The sequence below is a fragment of the Mus musculus genome, chromosome 3 (genome assembly GCF_000001635.26).
Source record: "Mus musculus strain C57BL/6J chromosome 3, GRCm38.p6 C57BL/6J".
NCBI classification, from domain to species: domain Eukaryota; kingdom Metazoa; phylum Chordata; class Mammalia; order Rodentia; family Muridae; genus Mus; species Mus musculus.
Genome location: NC_000069.6, coordinates 49,660,618 through 49,672,173, shown reverse-complemented (window position 1 = coordinate 49,672,173; position 11,556 = coordinate 49,660,618).

Below are 11,556 nucleotides of genomic sequence, written 5' to 3'. Positions count from 1 at the left end.
GACAGCATATACCAGCTGATATGAGGCCCCCAACACACATACAGTAGAAGACTTCCAGGTATGTGTTCATTCAGAGATGATGCACCTAATCCTCAAGAGACTGGAGGCCCCAGGGAGTTTAGAGGCGGGGTAAGGGGTGGAGGCATCCATGTGGTGATGGGGTAGGGTGGGTAGGAGGTGTAGGATATGGAGCAGTTGGAGGGTGGTGGGAGGGGAAGGGAATGGAAAATGGAGTGTAAAAAATGAATTACAAATAAAATTAAATTAAAAAAAGAACTGTAACAAAATCTATTGGGTATGCATAGCCAGGGAAACAGAAATGGAATTCATTTTATAATATGGAATCTGCTTCTAGTAATAAAAAAAAACCTACCTTTTCATAGTTAATACTTAAGAAAATTAGATAAAGTTCAATAAATAACTTTTGACCCACCAGGGAAGGGATTCTCACTATAAACCCTTGGGTAGGTTGAATCGTGTGTCCTAATTTCATTTCAGGTGATTGTCTCTTTAACCCAAACCTGAATGAAACAGTAAAAATGACAGGGAGACCCTTGACTGTGTTGAGCATTGTGCTAAAATCTCCTTAAAGACTGTGTGTGAAAACCGAGACCCATAGAGATGTTTTAGCCAGCCATAGTGGAAGATGGAAAACTCTTGACCACATCCACTTTTCTGAGGCTTTGCCAACTTTATTTTGATTTAGCCTCTTTGGCTATTGAGAGAAGGCAGGTTCATTTTAAGTACAAACAGTGCTGAAGGTTGCAGGGAGGGTTGCAACTATCCAAACGAACTGCATTGGTGGGAAACAGAGCTAGGTGTGACAGATCATTTAAGTGAGCTTCCTGGTGGGGTTGTCAGGCCTGAGCTGTATGCCTCTATAGAGTACCGGCAAGCTTATTCCATAAACTGAACAAAATATTAGCTAACAAAATCATACCCCATATTCCTAGGAAGTTTAAGTAGTATTTATTTATTTATCTTCATCTACAACAAGTAGCTGAGATAGTCTATTTCAAAAAAGCTTGGGATCATGGTTTCAAATAGCTCACTTCATTGTCAGATAGGTGGGTTGCTTTGGAGCTTGTAGTGAAGCAACATCTCATGTGAGGGAGCCTTCAGTAGAGCATAGCTCTTCATATAATGGCTGCTAAGAGGGGAAAGTGAGGGGACAATGATGGGCTGTCCTAATAGCTCCTTCAAGGGCATGGGTCTCATGATCTGTCCATGGAAAGTATTTCCCAACTCCTAGGAGTGCCAAGCTGGGAATTAAACCTTTAAGACATGACATTTATGAGGCACTCCATGTCAGAATTATCCCACTATACTTAATGGGGCAGTACAGGAATGTTCAGTGCATGGTATGGAGGTGAATACCGGCTTGGCCTGCTCACTCACAAGCTGGAGTGGCCAGCTTGTGGTTCAACTGTCATATATGAATAATGAACAATCTTACTTTCTGCTTAATGCTGTATAAAGTACACAAGGGTAATACTGAATTATCGTAATGTGTTACTAACATTTACATAGACCCTCTTTTTAAAATAAATTATTTTCTTTTTATGTGTATTAATGTCTTGTCAGTGTGAGGGCGTCTACTTTCCTGGAACTAGAGATACAGAGATGTGGCAGCTGGGAATTGAACCTGAGTCCTCTGGATGAATACTGAGTGCTTTTAAACTCTAAGCAATCTTTCCCACCTTATATAGAGCCTTTTGATTGAGTTTTGTTGGTTAACAAAGAAACAAAACACTTCAAAAATCATAATTTTATGTCGCATGCTGCATAGACATTTAGAATGCTGCAGAGATAATATGGAGATCTAGAAATATGTAGTCTTCATTTAATGAGATGATGTTCAGATACTCACAATATAGGGTGAAATTTGAGTGAGTCCCTAAGGGGAGCAGAAGAAGTCTTGCTCGCCTATGAAAAAGTCCTGAGCAGATGTGTATGGTTGACATGGACATTGTTTCTGCTTAGAACTGGCCAAGACTCCCTCCTGTCCAACTATGAATGGTGACAGTGTGTGCAAGCACAAGTGTTAAAGAATGATTGACAAGTGTGTTAAAGAACTAGCAAATACAGCTTCCTTCTCCTACCTGCGCATACTCTGTGACTGTTCACCTACAAACATCTCTGACAAAGACTAGCTAAGCCGTTAACTCTATTTCATGTAATAAATGTGGTGAGGATACCTGTTCTTTCATAGAAGGCGAGCTCCATCATGCCCGGTCCACCCAATCCCAGCTTTTCTATCTTCATATGTTACCTTTCTTCCCCCCTTCTCCTGCTACCTCAGTCAGGGTGCCATGGCCAAGCTATATGGGATGTGGTATTTCACTTCTGAGTGTTAGACAAGAGACAGTATTTGCAATGACTAGGGCAGGAGTTTAGTGTATTAGTAACAGAGCAAAGCTTTGAGAGAATAGATATGATCAAGAGAATGTCCAAAGGTTCTTAAAAAGATTGAACTTAAATCATGTATATCTATTACTAAGTTGAATTGCATCCACAAAGTCTTAAGAGTGGAGTACTTACTTTAAAATTAAAGGTAACATCAAGAGAGGAGAGGGGAAGAAAGCAACAGAGAAATGAAGTGAGGAGCAGAGAAATGGTGGTATGAGAAGGAGGAATGGTAGAAAGAAAGGGAGTTAAGAGCTGGAAATAAATCATGAAAACAAGAAAGAGGAAAAAGAACCCTAAAAGTGATCATGCCTATAGTTAAAGATAGTGTTCTATCAGTGTTAATAGAATTGAAAGTTGTGCAGAAACAGCAGCTAAAACAGGTTTCTGTCTCTTTGTTTCCTTTACTATAGCATCATTATTAGCTGTGTTATTTTTTTATTAAGTTTATGTTTATTTTATATGTGAATACTGTATGTACATGGAAAACCCACCAATATTTCTTTCTTTCTTTTTTTATTAGATGTTTTTTCATTTACATTTCAAATGCTATCCCCTTTCCTAGTTTCCTTCCCGAAAATTTGCTATACCTTCCCCCTCCCCCTGCTCTCCAACCCACCCACTCCTGTTTCCTGGCCCTGGCAGTCCCCTATACCGGGGAACAAAATCTTCTCAAGACCAAGGGCCTCTCCTCTCATTGATGACCAATGAGGCCATCCTCTGCTACATATGCAGCTAGAGACATGAGCTCTGGGGGTATTAGCTAGTTCATATTGTTGTTCCTCCTATAGGGATACAGACCCCTTCAGTTCCTTGGGTACTTTCTCTAGCTCCTCCATTGAGGGGCCCTATGTTCCATCCAATAGATGACTGTGTTAGCTATGTTATTTTGATACTAATGCCAAGTGTAAATATTGGAATTAAATTGCTCCTTAGCTTCATGATGAAAAATGTCCACACTTCTAATATATTCTGTGTATCCTGTGTATTGCTTGATGACTAACACATTCTTCAGTTGTCCATACATTTTCTGTACTAATAACTATTGGTTATGTTATTAATAATTATTAGGTTCGGGCTGAAGGTGTGGCTCAGTTGGTAAAGTGTTTGTTATTACAATCATGGAGACATGGGTTCAGTTTCCAAGCATCTATGCAAAAAATGGGTGTCGTGGCATGTACGCACAACCATGCCAATAGGTGCAACAGAGACAGGTGGATCACTGAAACTAATTGGTCAATGTACGTAACCTAATCAATGAGCAGCAAATTTAGATCGATTCTTCCACAAAAGGTAGAGAATGACTCAAAGTCAACCTATGTTCTCCACACATAAACATTTCCACCTACAATGAACAAGTACCTATTGTGCACACATACAAATAATCCATACATATAAAACTTCACAGTATAACATGAGAAAATAGGAACTGTATAAAAATGTGGGAAGTAAGTTAAAAACATGGAAAGAAAAAGATCCTCTGAACAGGATATTATTGGAGAACATGTTCCATATTCATTTCATTTATGTGATGAAGAAGCCTGGAGATTGTATTCCTAAGAGTGATGCTTCAGTTCATTTGAAAGTGTTTCCATGTACGTAATGGAAAAACCTGGTTGTTCTGATGGAGAAATGGTAGCAGCGCTGCCCCAGCAGACCTCACTGTTTGCTTGTGTCTCTGTCCTGTTTTCAGTCTGAGACCGGGACCCCACTCTTTACTCCACTTCAATGGAGAGTGGACTAAGAATGCTTCTTACTGTCTGTCTACCAAGACAAGTGTGTTTCCCTGAATTACCAAGCTGATTATCTCCCTTTAACTTTTCTAAATAACATCCAGTTTTTAGGGGGGAACAAACCAGTATTTTCACTGCGGGATCAGAAGGAATCTAGGTCCTGAAACAGCTGCGTCTTAAGCAAGAGTTGTAAAATTTATAAAAATAAAACCATGTCTGCCAGACAGCTTGCCGTTGAAGACTGCTTCTCATCAGAGGCCTTGGCATGTGTAGTCATGTTTCCACGTTCCAAGGAATCTAATGATAATTCCACATGTTCTTTTTCTCTGGGGGCTCTGAACATTTGCATCAGGTTGCAGTCTCTGTATGAGTTCAAGTTTGCTTTAAGAAATCACTCCCTCGGGAGGCAGAGGCAGGCTGATTTCTGAGTTCGAGGCCAGCCAGGACTACAAAGTGAGTTCCAGGACAGCCAGGGCTACACAGAAAAACCTTGTCTCAAAAAAACAAAATCAAAACCAAAACCAAAACCAAAAGAAAAAAAATCACTCCCCACCTTAAAGTTCATTTGTATTGCTTGCTCCATAGTAGTTATAACAAAGTCAGAGGCTGTAGGGAACATGATACCTCTAAAGGTCTGTAAGTGAAACTAAAGATAGAAGAATTTCAGACACAAAGCAAAGGAATGAATGGGGAGCATTAGGCCTGAATTAAGTGTGAGTCTAACTTGGAACATAACCTTTGATTTTTGTGAGAACATTTCTATATTGGAAAATACATGGAGGTAGTTAACCAATGCTATTCTAGTTGTAATAAAGACAATTATTTTTATTATATGCAAAATAAAAATACCCATATAAACATCTAAACTTTATTTAAATTTGCTTTATATGTGTAAGGATAAATGGTTTGGCTGAACAATATGCCCATAATGATAAGTCACAAAAAATATGAAATACAAGTCAGTGCTCTCTAGGGCATCAGTCAGTTTGTACTGAAGAGCCAGTGAATACATCTGAATGATTTTTATAAATAATGCAGTAGGTTAAGTAGTAATCTATTTTTAATACATGTTATTTTGTTAATTATAATGGCAAAACAATAAAAAAGCAGCCAAATTTATATTATTTATAATTTAGGAAATCTAAATTTGGGTAAAATTAATGATAGTAATTAGAGGTTCCTAAAACAGTCTATCATAGTTTCTAAGATAAACTTCTACATAGTATAAATGACCATTCCCTTTATTTCTGGAAGCGGCTTGTTACTTTTTCAGTGTTAAGTAGCTTCCACAAGTCCAAGGTTTGAACACTTGTTTCCCAGCTGTTGATGCTATTTCTGGATAATATGGAGCCACAAGAGGGTGGGGTCTCAACCCTGGATTTACGTCACTAGGAACTGGGCTTTGAAGGTTATAACTTTAGTCCTGCCTTTGGGAGTTGTCTCAGCTTCCTGTTCTGTTACTATGTTCTACTGGCCAGTTTTCTGTCAATTTGTCAAAAAGTAGAGTCATCAGAGAGGAAAGAGCTTCAACTGCCTCCATAAGACCTGGCTGTGAGGGATTGTCTTAATTATGATTGATAGAGGAGGGCCCAGCCCATTGTGGTTGGGACCATTTCTAGACTGGTGGTCCTGGGTTCTATATGAAGGCAGGTTGAGTAGGCCATGGAAAACAAGCCTAAGCACCCTTCAAAATAAGCAACACCCTTCCATGGCCTCTGCATCAATTCCTGCTTCCAGGTTCTTGTCCTGTGTGAGTTCCTGTTCACGCTGCTTTGTTGTTGTTGTTGTTGTTGTTGTTGTTGTTGTTGTTGTTGTTGTTGACAAACTGTTACATGAAACTGTGAATAAAATAAGCCCTTTCCTTCCCAGTTTTCCTCTCTAAAGATCCTGGCATTTGGAAGACTAGAACTGATAAATGAAGCAGACTAAAATCTTACGCAGTAACCAGCTTTAGTCAGAACAACAGACAGTTGATTCATTAAACATTATGAAGAGTCACACGAGTAAACAATCACAAATAAAATATACCACCACATGTCAGACAAGCTGCAGGTAGCAAAAACATATTTTTCTATGCAGGCATATAAAAAGAGTAATAATGTAATAACAGTAATGTAATGAATAACTTAAAATAGAGTTACTCCTGTCCTCAACTTACTTTCTTGGAGTTTTCTCACAAGTGCTTAGAACTCTCTTCCCAGTGTTCCATTCTTGGATCCTGTTACAGCACTCCACAAGTTGCTTTGCTCATCAGATCCATGACAGCGACAGTAAGCCTAAGAAAGACGCCAGTGAACAACCCTGCATCATATACTCACACAACCATGAATTCCTCAATGTCTTCTGCCATGGAGTGGAAATGATCAGTCAAAACAAACTCCCGGCCCTTTAAATTGTTTTATTAGGTCTTTCAGTCATGATGGTGTAAAAATGACTAAAAGTACTTTGATTATACATAATGTAATCAATGCTATTTTTTTCTGCTAGTCTTTGCAAAATGAAGTAAGCAGTGAGGGTCTGAAAGATTTTGCCCATTTTATTTCCAAAATAACTTCTCATAAGCCAAAGCTACAACAAACATATGGAGCAAAACTACGGTGGTAACAGAGTCCTTTTATCTAAGATTGACTTTTCTGGGGAATCTATAATGTGCTAGACTAAATTATACTATCTATGTACCATTTTATTTTATTTTTCTCTATTTCATGGCAAGAAGGATTGTTGCCAATGTACATATTATTAGACAGCCTTTGACTATCAAATACACAGAATGTTGAAATTTTTTCATTGCTTAAATAATATTGTCTGAGCATTTCCAATATGAATAAAAACAAATTCCATTTTAAGCTCTTTCTAAGATATATTATTGGTGAGGGTTTTTTGTAGAGTAATATTCACGAGCCAAACTTTGATTATTCTTGTTGCTTTGCATGCAATTGTGAATCTCAGCAGACTTTCTACCTGCACCCTGAGTGCTGTTTTTGGCATGGTAAATGCACTAACATGAAGCATTTATACAGTGTACATTGCAATTTCTTGTATTAAGGCAGATAATGGCAAAATGATGTCAGGAGCACCTAAGGGCTGGCTTTCCAAGGAGAATTTCAGTGTAGCTCCGATATCTGGGGATGCAGTCCTGCCTAGCTAGTATTCTGACAGCTCTTTGTGGGTAGCAGTACCTAATCAAATAAGCAAGTTATTTTTTTTTGTATGTGCTGTAAAATCTCTCTGCTGGTTTAAAGGAAGTCAAAGGGCTACAAGGACTTTAAATGAGCAATAAAAAGCAAACGGCTGAACGCAATGAAACTCAAATGAGTTTTTTCTCTGTAGGAAATTTTAAAGACTCTTTGCCTTACAAAGATCTATTTTACACTGAAAGTCTTCCAAAACCCACTTTTGTGCTATGATAAAACTAAAGCATTTAAGTTACAGATAACATTTCACTGCAGCTACTAGACCAAAAAAAAAATCATTGTAAAATGTCATGAAATTCAAAATTAACTAGGGACCATGCTACACCACTACTAGTAATTGCCTCAACTGTTCTGTCATGTGACACTTCATTTGCCATTGAGAATGTAGAAATACTCTGGTTTGCTGAATTTTGTGGACATGGTTTTATGATCGGTTACCTATAAAGAAGTTGATGTGCTATTGCACATCTGTCTCAAAGGAGAACAACATAGAAAGAAATGGACTTTAAACCACTTTCCTATCAAATTTGTCAACCTCTTCTTTTCGTGACTCATCACATGCTCTGGGTAATGCCCAAGGAAATGAGAGCAGTGAACATTATAGTAGAGACCTTCACTGGAATTTCAGAGATTATTACCATTGAAATGCCACTATGAAAAGTAAAGATAAAGGGATAGACAGTTTGAAACTATGTCCTTCATTTAAAAAGGAGAAGCTAAGAAAAGATTGTCCAAATGAACCCCCATATGCAATATTGCTCATGTATAAAATTCTATAATGATAAAGGAGTATGAAGTTCTACTCCAACATCAAACTGAAGATGCCAAGTGGACTTTTCCATAGTAGGATGATGGGTTTACATGCCTGGGAGAACTATGGTTGCTTTGAATAAATGACATGAAACAATTAACATACTTTGCATTGTTAGCAGGACTGAAGGGTATAGATCTACATTAAGAGGAAAGTGCACAGAGATGGTTGCTGCTGCAGTTTGTGTTTGAAATGTCCCCTACAAGGTGTTGTGTATGTCTCTTAGTCTGTTTATGGAAGTTATGGAATGTTTGGAAAGTAATGTATTGCTGAATGAGTGGCCTCTGTTTTGGGTTGTAGCCCGTTTCCCCTTTTTGTCCATGTGAGAATCCATTGCCACCAGGGAATCTCTTTACCAAGGGTTTCCTACATCAATGGGCTAAAATCTGTGTGAAACTTTCTGCCAAAATACTATTTTTCTCCTTTAAGGTACCGTTTCAGATGTTTTGTGACAGTAGTGAGACTAATAAGCACAGCTATGTATGTAAATCCAAATGACTCTAAATTTCTTATGCATGTATATGGTCTTCAGAATGAAAGAAAATACTGTTTATAAATATTCACAGACCACGGGACAAGTCAAGACAATCTCAGACAACATAGAACATATGATCTTCTTGATATAATGCAGTGAGATTACCACGTAATGTGTCCCTGGGGAGGGCTGTTAGTACAACTGACAAATTCTTCAACATTAGTAACCTTGAAAAATACAGTCCTGTGGAGGAGACAGCTTCTAAAAGCGAGACAATTTGGGCATCTGTAAGATACAAGTGAACAAAACCAGCTAAATTAGTGGCATTGGCTGATTACTGTCCAGTTGCCTTCATAGCTTACAGAGATAACGAAAAACTGAGGACCAGCAATTAAAGGCTAAAGGTAAGAGTCAGAGTCCTTTGTGTTAGCTTGAAAAGAGGCTTTTATGTCTTGTGGTGGAAGACTAGACAGTGCTGAGTACTACCCTGGAGTTGCAAAGTTTTGAAGACATTGACAATGCTTTATCAGAACTTACTTTGAACTTGGGACCCTGAAATAAGTTGAAATATGCATGCTTTGACCCAAGAATCTTGTCTCTACATTCACATCTCAGACCCTAAACCTTTCAGAGTTCAGTCTTCCACTGTAGGACATGCACATCACCTGTAACCAGGGCACTGAGAAAGCTTATTCTCAGAACAACAGCTTCAGGAACTTTCTAAGGAGCTCTACTTCCAGATACCAGGTCTGTTGTCAGGAGAGGGCATGAAGATACCATTGTTATAATAAGTTATAGCTATGGACGAAGGCTATCCTCCAACACAGAAGTGGTTCATATCTTATGGCAATTTGAAGATCAAGTATTTCAGTAGATAAACAATGTAATACTATACATATTATCAACAAAAAGAAAGAGTTGGAAGTAACTGAAAGATTTTTCTACAAATTATGAATTTATTTTTCCTTAGGTTTGCATCACACTTCTAAAACTTAGATTATATTTGCAGGACCAGTTTCCATCTATGCATTTGTGCATTTGTCCTTTTAAATGATAGTGATTTACTATGAGACACCTAGTATAAAGATTTTTAATGTGTCATATTTGAGCTTTCCACTATACCTTAAATATAGTAATTTCTGTAAATCTTTATGCTTCAGGAGTTGGCTATACTCTCTAATAAAACCACTGTATATGAAGTTTTATAGTAGCCTTTTCTGCCTGTGTGGGCTTTTGTTTGAATTTTGGAATTACTAGATTGCTTTGCATCAATTTTACAGAAAGATGCACTCTAACAGCAATCTTCCTGCCTGTGCTTTAACCTTCAACTGTCTAATTACATTTCCTAGAGCATATGCCCATACCCTTCAGGGGGATCTCCATGAGTTCTATTTAGGGCGATATTCTTAGGATACCATTTGAAAATGCATGTAAAATATCCTTGCCTAGCATGTCTGAACTCACTTGTTACTATGTATTGTGCATTTTATTTGATACACACCTGGAAAAGTTGACTTCTGTACTCTTTCAACTGCCTCCAAATCCCAGTGTTACAAACCTCTATTTTCCACAATAGCTACCACAATATGAAGACTATAATAAGATTTAAATTCCAGGGTTTCAGAATCAAGAGAGAGGAAAAGATTTCACCATATCTACAAGACATACAAAATCTTTTGAAATATAGATACTTCAAAACAAATTCTACTCTCCCCAGGAAATCAACTGACTGATTAAAGAATATTGGACTGTGACAAGCCTCAGTTCTTCATAAGGAAAGATGTGCTAATTTGAATATGCTTGTCACAAAAAATAAATTTCCATTTATTATTTGAGAAAAAGAATTCATTATTTAACTCTGATATTTTATGGAGACTCAAGTTTTTTAACCTACCTAGACAGATAAAAAAATACCCCACCAATACTACTTCCAGCAAACAGTGACATGTATAGGGATGCATCAAATATAAAGGTAGAAATATGAATGTATAGATAGGATGAGGATTGTTTATGCTTTTAACAAAACCTATAGCTGAGGGTAATGTTTCAATTCAGAAACGTATGTGATAATTTTATCATAGGCAATATGACAGATAGAACTAGAAGGCAGTTTCAAGTTCTACCCATCTGGAAGAACTCAGTCAGTAGAATGCTTACAACTCTCCATGAAAATGTATCAGAGTATGTTTTGATGACGGCTCACTTCTTTTTATTACTAACAGTGAATCACATTATCCTTCACATAAATAAATGCTAATTCATTTATTTATGCACCATAGAAGATTTTTTTCGAGTCCCTGCTTCTCTAGCTGTAGGAATGCAAAAAAAAAAAAAAGAGTAGCATACTCATTTTATGAAAGCAGATGCAAGAACATAAATGGGGACTTATGTATGACAGTTCACCTTGGTGAATTCATTAGGAATCACATTGAGTTAAAGGCTAGGTGTAGGTGTAGCTCACTTGTAGGAATCTCTGACAGCTTTTCCTTCTTTCAATCCTCAGCACCACAAAGAAGATAAAAGTCACAATAAACTGTAGTACTATTTGAGAGTAAAGGAAATCTTTCTAGCTCTCCATACCAAGCTGATTAGGAATCTTACAGGTGGGGTGTGTGTGTGTGTGTGTGTGTGTGTGTGTGTGTGTGTGCGCGCGTGCGCGCGCATGCGCGCATGTGCGTGCTTATGTATTTTTCTAAGATTGTTAAGGACATATAGAAGAAAACTATTATTCATTGTTTTCATAAAATACTAGGTATTTTATAATAGAGGAAATAGGTTTTTGGATCAAGGTTTGAGTAGACTTGCATTTGCCCCTGTTGATTTGTTATAAAAGAAGAACAATATGGCAGAGACACAGCTTACATGATTATGGTGGATAAAAAGCAGAGAGCAAAAGAAAGATACCTGGGTCCCAGCATTTTTTCTAGAGGCTTTCCC